The sequence below is a fragment of the Thermobia domestica genome, chromosome 7, assembly GCF_964235325.1.
Source record: "Thermobia domestica chromosome 7, izTheDome1.hap1.1, whole genome shotgun sequence".
Lineage (NCBI taxonomy): Eukaryota > Metazoa > Arthropoda > Insecta > Zygentoma > Lepismatidae > Thermobia > Thermobia domestica.
In genome coordinates, this window is record NC_137460.1 from 118,391,212 (window position 1) to 118,403,739 (window position 12,528).

The 12,528-nt window shown below is 34.6% G+C and overlaps 1 protein-coding gene across 1 annotated transcript in view; it reads left to right on the top strand.

Annotated features, from left to right (window-relative positions):
* The first annotated feature begins 206 nt into the window (after positions 1 to 206).
* LOC145690369 (uncharacterized) overlaps positions 207 to 12,528 on the top strand; it is a 44,189-nt gene continuing 31,867 nt past the window's right edge. The window contains exons 1-3 of the mRNA XM_081765198.1: positions 207 to 279; positions 608 to 663; positions 9,326 to 9,402. The gene's annotated coding sequence lies outside the window, so the exon portion shown is untranslated. The remainder of the gene's footprint in view (positions 280 to 607; positions 664 to 9,325; positions 9,403 to 12,528) is intronic.

Sequence of the window (12,528 nt, forward strand, 5' to 3'; positions counted from 1 at the left end):
TTAGGAGAAGCGCATGGAATCCGTTCCTTCTTTGTGTGTCATTAAGCCCACGTGTGCCCGTGATAGCACGTGATAGTGGACTATACCAAGTAATTACAACCAATAGGAAGTGAATTCCTTTGCATTGAAGTCAGCTTGGCAACAGCTAATATTCTTACGGTTATTATCGTTCTTCCTATCATTTTACTTGAGACTTTCAATGGTGTCGCTTCCACTTTAACTTTAACATCAAAAGTCAAAGATCTTCGAGAAAAATAAAAGATTTCAGCACAATTTAAGGTAATGTATTCAACTTGGGAATTTAAGTTATGATATAGTTTTCTTGTGTGAGAAAAGTACTACAATTGGTTTATTCAATAATTAATGGCGGCTTACAATTATGCGTTTTGTACACGGCGAGAATAGTTCAACTGAAAAAATATAAAAGTATTAAGCTCAAAAGTTATGTTCTGAAACTATTTCTAGTGCTTTCTGGTGGGTTAATACAATATTTGTAAATTGTCTAAAGTTACTATTAACATAACACTATATTATTTCTAGTTAATGTATTGTTTTACTTTTATATTTCTTAAACAATTTTAATGGTGTTGACTCAATTTAATTACAGATTTCGCTTCGAAAAAAAGGCTATCCTCTACGACTGGATTTGTCTTCGAGGAGAAGGTAAGATACTTCTTCCTTATTTTTTACAATACATATTGCATTTCGATTTATTTAAATGACGCTATTTTCTAAGTAAACAAATAAGAATGATTTGACTCAGCTCAATATTTTATTAGCTGTTATCAATAATGCAACACACAATGATACATACATACATTTTTAACAGGGCCGCGGTGACTCAGTGGTAGAGCGTTTATCTCTGCTGAATGGGGTCCTTGGCTTGGTCCCATGTCGTGCCAGTGATATTTATGGTGAACAAACCCCGTGTGCATGGGTTTTCATGGGGTTCTCCCGTTTCCTCTCACTTTTTCATTCCACCATTTTATTCATTTCTCATCATCATTGTCTCTTTTAGAGTAAACAGCATAACCGTGGAACGCAAAACTTAAAAGATTTCATTTCATTTTTTCAACATTTTGAAGTCATGATTGTCATATGAAGCATTTAGAACACTGCGATCATCTTTTTAATAAAGACTCGTCATCACTTGGAGTTTTACGTATCAAAATTTTGGAAATTAAAAGGCACAAATAGATGAAAAATTGCACTGTTATAGATTGTTTATATGGGTCGCATGAGGAGTGTCGTGTGTCGATGTGAGTATTCGATAGCGCATACTTAATATGGCTAAAAGCAGATGAAGAGAAATGTCTTAAACGTTCAGATAAAGAATGAAACTAAATGTATGAAAATTCAATATGTATTATAGTGAAAAATGGTTACCTTATGTTATCTTATGTTACCTTCATGCATATACTTATGTTACCTTTGTCAGCTATATGTTATATACGTCCATTTGTATGTGAGATCCTGACCGCCTACATTGTTTCATACGGAAAGTACGTATAGATGGAACACTTATACAGAAAGTATTATAAAACATGCGTTTTCAGTTATACGTCTGCTGTATGTTAAGTCCAAAAACTACAGGAATTACGCATGTAACCTATCTTTTTAAGTACGCAACCTACATTTTTTCTCAGTCTGAACGCACCGGTGTGGTTTGGGATTAAGAAGGGACCATCGACAACTGATGGAGCAAGACACTTCTATGATCTCTTGTTGCGATTTCATCCCACACCACTTGAGGCATCCGATTGACTGAATCATTCAACAAAACGCAATCTTTGTCTATTCTGAAAATCTGCTGTCATTAATAACCCACCAAAACTCAGACGTAAGGAAACTTGGTTGCCGAGGAATTACGAAAGCAAGAAGATTGAAAAAGGCAAACAACTTCGCAGTTTTAATGCAAACCAATACTATAACATGAATAATTGGGCTCCATATTCCCTCCACGAACTTCCGTTGACAAATAATGTTACAAATGAAGTAGATGAATATGTTAGAATCACACCAAAAATCATCACAGAGGCTGCTTCTTCCGTTAAAGGACGTCAGGGCACGTGATGGCCACATCAAAGTGAAATTGGAATTTAGAGAACGTATGCCGACATTTCGAACAGAATGTAATTATAAACTAGAAGAATATCTTGGCCTGGTCCTTAGTAAAATTATGTTTACCAATGTAGTTTCGAGTGGGTGAACCTAGCAGTCCAGCCATCCCGTTGTGATGAGCTTTAGTTATTTTCAAAGTATAATAAACAATAAAAATAAGTGGAACTCTGGACAGTAATTGACGAACTTTAGCAATTACAGGGCCAAGTCTTTTATTTAGTCTTATAGGAAAACATTCGAATAAAACTCAAAATCAAAATCAATTGGAAAACATCAATCATAAAAAGGCATTTTAGCCCAAAAATGAAATATTTTTGTCCGAAAGTATAAGTAAACATTATACGAAACCACCCCTGAGGCACGAATTTAAAATGTTTATCATAAACAAAACAGTAAACGACCACAATGCTGCAAAAGAAATACAAAATAGTCAAATAATGACGATCAATAAAATGATCCTCATCAGAGTGTAGTGATATCTCTTTTATCATATCTTATTATCTTTTGTGGGGGCGCGGTGGCTCAGTGGTAGAGCGTTCACATTCGGTGCTTGGGGTCCCTGGTTCGATCCCAGCTCGCGCCGTGTGGACAAACACCGTGCTCATGGATTTTCTCGGGGTTCTCCCGTTTCCTCCCACTTTCTTCATTCCACCATTTCACTCATCTCTCATCATCACCGTCTGCTTTAGCCTAACCATGGGACGTTAAACTTAAAGATTTAATTTCATTTTTTTCTGATTATCTTTTGTGTGTGTATATGTGCACAAACGAAATAGTTTTCATATTTCCGCCATAACATTTCTTCCTGAGAGCTGATTCATGCTTTCTTTTTTGATTGCGTTGTATTGACGTCGGCACGTAATTTCTTGTAGTCGCCTCTCTATAGACTATTGAATACATTCCTTTGGTATGAGTGTAATTATTTACGACGTTATTTCCTGTTTTGCAGTCTGTATGCATTCATTGAGATGTGTTTTCACTCCTGGTGTTCACTTACCTCAAAGATGATTTTTTACTTCTTAATATCAAATACATCTAGGTAGTCAAAGTCTTTTACATTCAGTAGCGACGCCAGAGAGGATAATGGGGCGGGCGTCACCCGGAGCGTAACACTTTCCCCGAACTCACTTCCCCTTCGATTGTTTTATTGTTAGTCAAGTAATATAAAACTTTTTCGGTACGCCAAAATAAGCTGCCCTCACAAAATATATCTCATCCTCCTCTTCTTCACCCCCCCCCCCAAAAAAAAGTAAATGTCACTATCCACAATAGTTCTAAAAGGTCACGTTTTTAGGAGATAGAGGTAGTTTCTGCGTTGAAAATTTTACGTCTGGCTTTTATTTTTCGGGAGTCGATAGGAGGCTATTAACCATGACAAATAATGAATCCAAGATTTCCACGGATTTACACATTTTGTTGTTCCTATCGAAAGACTGAGTTTTTTGTATGTCCGTCTGTTTGTGCGTTCGCCCTCGTGTACAGTCCAATAATAATAATACCGTTCGACATATATGAACCACATTTTAAATTTAGGGTTTTGATAAGATATTCTCTGGGGGGGGGGGGTCGAGTTTTTTTCTTACCTCCAAAGGTAAGAGTAATTTACTGAAGGGTGAAAATAAAAGACATAATTTTCTCGAAAATGGCTCAACTGGTTTTGTTTACTTTTCATTAACCAATATTCCATTAACAACTGTGTAATATAGTATAAGTCGTTTCTTTCAGGAAACACGTAAAGGAGTAGTTTACTCTTGGGATAGTGTTTCACGGACGATTTTCTTTAAAGCGACTTAGTCATTTTTTTTCGTATTTCATAAATGTATGTTCCTTTAACAAATCTGCAATATGGTGTAAATCTTTTATCATTTAAATATTCAAAATATGTATTTTGCTCTTGAGATTTAGTTTTCATTTATCATTTTCTCAAAAACGACTAGCGCAATTTTGTTCATGTTTATTCGTAGAAAATATATCTCGCATTAACAAACCCATGATATAAATAACGTTTTATTTTTTAAAAAGATATCAAAAGGAATAGTTTATTCTTGAACTGAATTCTTTTTGGAAAATTTTCTCAAGTCAAGTTGGCAAATTGCGCAAGTATTTGCAATATTTTACAAATAAATGGTTCATTAAAAAAAATACTTAATGTTTGTTATATTCGAAACTGAAAGGGTGTGTGTAAACCTCTAAAATTAGCTGCTATAAAAGCCTAGTAAACTTCGATAATATGGGGATACTCATCATTCCAAGCAAGTTCCATCTGGGACCAGACCAATACAACGATTAAAAACACAAAGTTGATGTTTAAGGGACTCACCAATTTATTAACAAAAAAATCCAAGAGACACAAGTAACATGAAAAAAAAAAAGTTCTACTGTACCTCAGCCATGATGACTTCATAGACTCCTCCGATGTGCTGTGAATATGGGAGATAATCTGACAGCTTTTCCAATGATAACCATGTGTTGTTTAGTGTCCGGTCTCACAGGGGTTTCGAACCTAAGCATCTAGTATAGACGTCATAACTTCTATTTCTTCCTTGAAACATTAAGAACTTATTCTCTTTCAGTGGTAAGGGGACCTTGATAGTGTTAAACTTGTGTCATGTAGTTGATGGTAAGGCTATGGCAGGTCTCAAGTTTTTGTTAAAGGAACTAATTGAATCAAGCTCGCGTTGCACTCTTTGTCTTCTGTCGTATTACTGCCAAGAGTGGCCCCCGTCTAGGAGTTTTATTCGAAATTTCTTTGCTGGACAATACTTTATATCAATTGAAATTAAAGTTAATAATAAGTTTGTGCGTTATCTCGTTAACCATAACATAAACTGTTGTGTCGTTATCGGGATAAAGGAAACATCGATGGGAGTATACATCAGGTTTTAATAGGTAGCATGCTCCTTGTACAATGTAAATTTTTGAGTTTAAGACATTTATTTTTCTCGAATAATAACTTTCTAAGAGTTTGTCCCGCTTAACAAAATCTGGCTAATGGTTTATGCCTCACTTTTGGACATTTCTTTTTGTTTATTTCAATAAGCACTTACGCCGACTGTAATATTGTAAAATGTTATTATAGCACGTATCATTCATATTTTGATCCCAGGCCTACTTTGAGCAAGGTGAAGTAATTTTGAGAAAGTATACTGTACATTAGGGTGTATCATGAAAAAAAAAAACTATTTTCAAAATCATGCTATCCTTAGTAACCACTATTGGGCAAATAAAATTAACATAAAATTTAAAATCCATACCTGAATGTTTTGAGGTGCTACCATTCCATTGAAACTCGAGAAACAATAAACTTGTAGATTTGTATGCTTTTTTAAAAAAAATGATTAAAAACTTCTTATTTTGTACCGTGTTATTCTCAATTTTAATTGCTCTCCAAATTGCTCAAATACAATGTAGACAAATTTAGAATTGATGCTTCAAATTTGTAAAGTGCCATTAACTTCCAAGTTAAAAAAAACTGCAATATCGTTAAAAAAGAAACAATACAATAACTAACAGTATATACTGTATTCTCTCAAACAATAAACATCGAAGTAGTCGAAGGAAAGATAGTACAGAAAAAAATAGAATAATAAATCTTAAGACTATCAGATACCGCTATTCCTTTTGAATTGTGAGAAGAAATCGGTAAACTTGTATATTTATGAAGATTCCAAAAAAAAAAAAAATGATTATACGTGTTAACGAATATTTTCTTGTTAAATATCATATAGAATGATGTAAAAAATAAATAAAATAAAACATATTTAAGTTCCTCTTCATTTGAAAACTGATTCAAGATTTTAACTTAGTTGACTTTGGGGTCATTATAAATGTAACGCCCTAGGGCACACATTCTTTCGGCGCGATGGATCTAGTCGCTTGGACCGAATTTGTCAGTCGCACGTTAATTAGTTTTATGCGCTCTATAGATGTTATCCCTGTATGCTTCTCTGATCACTGTTCTCTAGTTTGCACTATTGATTTGCCCATCCATAACTATTGAAAGTCATCCGTTCTTTGGTCTGTCAATAACAACATTTTATCTGACGAGGATCTACAGTTGCTCATTACCAATAGATGGAACTACTTAATGCACTTTAAATCTCAAAAGAAAAGTTTATTTTTATGGTGGTTATCTCACATTAAACCGTTTTTTTACACTATCTGTAGGACTCACAGTCAAGTCAGGTTCTCTCTTCTCAATGAGCAATATAATTATTACCCTAATTTATTATGTGCCTATTATAAAGAACTCGCCGAAGGGGTTGACGTACTACCTGGTATTAAGGAAATCAAAGCACTTCTACTTATATTGCAACGTAGAAAAAGTCAAGGTTTTTTACTAGAGGCAGGACAACGATGCTTCCACATGAAGTATCCTCTACTTACAATTATCCATGAAAGGCGAAGAGGTAAACAAAACCTTATTTCCAAGGTCACTTTTCCTAGCGGTGAAGTTCACAAGAATGATGGCGAAATTTCAGCTCTGTACGATGCCTACCCGTATCTCTATTCCTCAGCTCCGATCCAGTTTTCTGCCTCTTTGTTTGAGTATCCGACTGGTTCTTTCATCCCGGAAGCCCATAACAATGCGCAATTTACAGAAAGAGAAGTCAATCAAGCAATTTTTGCGGAAAAGTTAAGTTAAATACACTAGAATTTTACCACCAATTTCACAACATTCTTATGTCTTTCCTCACAGCAATGTATAACGAACTCCGACTCACTCCCACCTGCATCTCTTCTTTTACCGCTCGTATTATGGTACTTGTACCTAAACATGAAAGAGCGCATGATTTTGATCATTTTAGACAGATTACCCTCCTTAATGTTACCCTCTTTAATGTTAACCAGAAAATTATATCTCTTTGCCTTGCTTCTCGTTTAGAACCGTTTTTAAATCAGATCTTACACAATGATCTGTATGGCTTCAAACCTACAAAACCTATGTTTTTAGCATTAAGTAATATACGACAAGGTATTCATTGTTATCAGAAAACTAGTTCTCTGAAGGTCGCTCATTAGCTCTTGATTTTCATAAGGCATTTGACAGGTTGTCACATGATTATATGTTTAGTGTACATGAAAATACGGTTTCGAAGACAGTTTTCTTAATTTGATTAGATTTCTTTATACTTAACGAAATGAAAGATTAAAAGTTAATGGTGCACTTACATATCCTATCAATGTACGCTGAGGTATTGCACAAGTTTTCCCCCTGTCTTCCACTTTGTATAGCATAGTTCTCGTTTCCTTTCCTTCCACATTGGAACAGTACATTCAAGGTATCCAGGTTGGTGCAACAACCTTAAAATTATAAGCATTTATAGACGATATACATTGATTTATTAACAATTCACAAGAACTGTCAGGTGTTGAAATCTTCATATCGAACTATGAGTGCATTTCAGGTGCTGTTCTCAATAAACAATAGTCACTCCTGATGTGTATAAACCCGCCTGACTAACACGTGTATTTGTTTGCGATTCCTTTTACTGGTCGTATCAACATCTTAGGCGTAACTTGGCAACGTCGCAAAGCAGACACTATAGACTACAATTTTAATACCACAACATATACTTTGGTTGCACTTATTCACCAAAGTGAAACCCGGCATGTAAGTCTTGCATTTCGAGTCTACCTTTTACATGTTTTTATTTTTAGTCGTCTTTGGTTTCTGACACAATTATCTTCCTTGCCGAAGAAGTACCGCAGTATCATGCAAAACACACAGGGTAAGTGGCATAATCACTTCCTACGGGAAGTCACGAGACTGCGTGTTTATTAAAATGTGACGGTAGCCTTGGTCTTAAAAACATTCAACTTCAGATCTACTCACTGTTGTTACATCGCGTCTGCCAAAAACTCTGCTCTACTCAGAGTCTTTTTCCAGCAAGGCTTTATGTGTTATATTGAGTATTGAGGCAGATGCTAACCTGCATATACAACCTTGGATTTCATTTGTGACATACCTCAAGGACGTATTTATTGATATTAGTTACTCGCTTATCGCACAGAGTCACCTTGAAGATCTTTCTGTGAGACAATTATATAATCGCTACCATGCCACCACAACTTCGGTTCCTCGTATTGTAGAATATTACCCAATGACAAACTGGAATAAAATCTGGGCAAACATTCATAATCCGGTATTGTCTCCTGCCATGGAATCTCTTTGGTACAGTGTTGATCACAATATATATCCTACTAATGAGAGACTTTATACATTGGGTATCTGTAGTATTTCTTTCTGTGGTACTTGTTACGTTCTAGACACTCTCCAACACCAGTTCAAAAGTTGCTCACGAAATACAGCCATATGTTTCAGTATCAAAAAATATTGCCAGTATCTCCAGAACAATTCTTTCTAATATTCATTGTACGTCACTTATGATGCTTTCGGATTATCCATTTTATCCCAGCACTAAACATAACGCAGTTCTTTGGATCACATCCCAAACTATCGTCATTCTTCTTGTAACGATTTTAATGGTAATGTGAGTTTGTACGTCAATCAACTCTTGATGCACATACAAACTATAGCACTTTCAATTCGTAAACAAAAGTTTGCTAATTTACTAGCAGCAATTTATTGATGTGCCTATTGTATGTTTCTTATGTAATTGGCTTTTCACAGTACAACTTTGATTGTTAATGCTTTCTGAGATAATTGCCTGATATGAGTACAATATAGTATTAAAAAGTGGTAGAACGTCACTGGTTCATGGAGTCATTGGTTCCATACCAGCTTGCGCCAAGTTAACTTTGTGGTGGACAAACACTGTGTGCATGGGTTTCCTCGGGGCGCTCCCATTTCCTCCCACTTTCTTCATTCCATTATTTCATGTATTTTCATCATCATCGTCTCCTTTAGCCTAACCGGCACAACTGTGGGATGTAAAACTCAAGATTTCATTTTTCATTTCTTGTATTTGGATAATAAATGTCGGAAGTCTTATAGAACGACTTTTTCAATCTCTCCGTTTCTCGATAGATATCAGCAGACTTGGAAGTGATGTATCGAATTTGTACATTTTAATCTCATAAACTCGAAAGATTACCTTGGTCTAGCATGATTGAATGATTAAATGTGATTTTAATCGTTGAATATATTTTGGGCAAACTTTTTAAAAGTAACTTTAGTTTTAGATTTCCTAGAAATATTTGATTGGTAGCTTCTTATATGTATTTTTGATTTACATTGTAGAATCAGAGACCAACTGACAAGACGTTTCTCCACTGGCAGTGATTGATGCCTTAGGGGAGCAGTGGAGAGGAGAACAGGTAAATGTTTTCGGTCTTGTTATCTTTTTTATAACAATGACATTCTTCATGTAAGTTACAAGTACTTAGGTGTCAAAATCGCGTTCGCTTGGCAAGTAATTCTGAATCAAAAATGGAACAGAAACATTTCTTCTTTCATCTATTTTCGTCTTCTTTTAATGTTTATAGACAGAAGGAAGGAAAGTGAAAATTTAAATTTTCTTTCTTTTAATTTGGAGGAGACATTCTTTTTTCCTTTTTTGTTTTCTCATGTTTTTTACTATTATTTTTTCTCTTATTTCTTCAATGCATCTCACTCGTCCTGACATACTTCCATTAATAAAAAACAGTGACAAACTAAGAAAAACGAATTTGTTCTGTGTAACAAAAAATGTGTCTTCTTTTTCATTTTCACTTCCTCACATTTTCTGGAAGATTTTAGTATGGGAATAAGTCACAAAGGAAAAAAAGAGGAAGTGAATGAACCAAAGGAAATATAAAATACAGAAAAAACTTTGATTTATTTACTTATTAAGTTTTCTCTTTCAGAAACTTAATCAAAAGTTGCAGTTCTATTTTTCATAATAATATTTATAACTCAATGGAAAACATAACAATTACTCCTATAACATCCATATCCAGCTTACATCTTTGGAACTACACAGAAACAAATGAACAACAATTAGTATGGATAATGCGCCATTCTTCGGATTGCAAAATAATTTACTCGTTTCTTTCATACGTCATCGTACGGAAATCTCTGTTAAAACAAAATCTACCTGTCCAAAATCTCGCAGAAACAAAATTTCGCCATAATAATTTCTTCTGCTTGTTCAAAATGTCGACGTGTATATATAGACGATATGCACTTAAAATAGAACATATAGTTAAACCTCTCTTAACAGACATCTTCACAATACATGCATATTTCTTATCCCGGCAAGAATATGTGTTATTACGGGACGTATCACTCTCTTTGCCGGGCGCATTCAGATATGGATACGGATAATCACCTCCACTCCCTCCCGCCCCGCGCAATGTGTTACTAACATTTTATTTTGCCTCTTCGTAACGAAGAGGAACTATCCTCAATTCACATGTATTTACCTCAAATAACTTTACCTTTCTGCATTTTAGAAATAAGAGCACAATACAGTAGATAGAAAATTCATTCGTATTGATTCAGGGTTTTTAACTGTTAATGGCTAGTACAACGTCGATTTACATGTGGAGATAATCTATACAAATATAAACCATTCTTCTTAAAATCTGAATTTTCGAAATGTTGGGACACGTTTAAATTAATTTTTAATAAATAGTTTATATACAAAGTTTCATATTCTTCATTTAGGAGATTCGTGGTATAGTATAGTTTTGGCATTACTTTTGAACTTCCGAATAAATAAGGTATGCTTCTCATTGACATTTCGGGAAAGGGGATGAAATATTTCTACAATGCATAATTATTTAATTAAAAAAGGTGTAGCAAGTCAAGTCTGATTTCATTTACGTGTTTGAAGTGATACCACATTAAGTGAAGTGATACCACATTCTTGTATATCGCATTAGGCTAAATGTTTAGACTTTACATGTCGTAGACGTTTATATACTGGATTCTATTTTACATAAATTATTGTATTATTATTATTTTTAAGTAATGAATTTTAATGAATTTTAAGTATTGACTCTCACTTTACTGTCTAAATTTTATATATATATTTGTTCATTTTAAACCCAATTGAAACTATATTTTCAATCGTTTAATGATTTTACTTCAATGTCTAGTTTCATAATTGAATCATTGAGATCTCCATTTTTGTTTTCAACTGCTCGCAATCTTTAAAGAACTTTATTATTATTATTACACTGAAAAAGCGAAAATAAATTTTCGCCGGATATCTGAGTATCCAACACGCATTCTAAGACAATCCCAGCTTGCTAATTTCAAATATGAAAACCGTTTATCTCTATCACTCAAAGTTTTTTTTTAAGATATAGGGATCATCATCTATAAATCTTCAATATTGTATCAATGTAAGTAACTCACAAATTGCAGTTTCACTACAACTCTAATTGCTACCTGCAGCGCATTAAAGCTTGCCATTACCTAAATACATATTGTAAATACGTCACATTTAATTTAAATATATTGTAACATTCTTTTAAAGGTTTAATACACATAAAATATACAAGTACACACATATAATATAGATATAAAATACGCACGTTCTGAATGCCTTTTTTATAGTTTATGGTTTGATTTTCTTAGCTTTAGACTTGCGCTTGTGTTGAACATTTGGCACGTGTTCAGCAATAGTCAGCTAGCATCGCTGCACTCATTGACCCTGGTAGCGTGACTTCATCACAGAAATGTCCAGATGGAATCGTTCTCCATGTTCATCACTGAATGAACATAGGTTTTCGGGGGAAAGGTCAACGTGAGAGTCGAGGGGATGAATTTTGAGAGACATGTTGCAACCAAGCTGTTTATACGCACTAATACACTTCTGCACAACATTCGCATAGTCATCGGGTTTATAATTACCAAGGAAATTTGCTACCACTGACTTGAATGCCACCCATGCATCTCTTTCAGTATCACTTAGCAAGTCTTGGAAGTTGCTATCAGCCATGATCTTTCTAATTTGTGAACCTATGAATACACCTTCTTTCACTTTCGCATAACTTAACTCCGGAAACTTATTCTACAGGTACTGAAAAGCATCTGATTCGGTGTATAGTGCCATCACTAAATTTTTCATGAGCCTCAGTATTATGTGGAGCGGTGGCAGGATAACCTTGTCACGCTTAGCAAACGGCACATGAAGGACATTTTTGCTTCTTGGCTGCATTCTATCTCTGTTCAACCGTTTCTTCTTTATATAATGATGCTTCGTATCTCTGCTATCCCATTCGCAGATGAAGCAGCAGTACATGGTAAACCCTGTCTGTATTCCCATGAGAATAGTGACTACTTTTAAATCCCCACAGATTCGTCAATTTTACTCAGTGCAGCGTATTTTTTTCAAAAATTAGGGACATGGTTTCGTATGTATCTTTTACGTGTGCAGAATATCTAACAGGCACGAGTGCATACCTATTTCTATTATGTAACAACACTGCTTTCAAACTTGTCTTTGAAGGGTC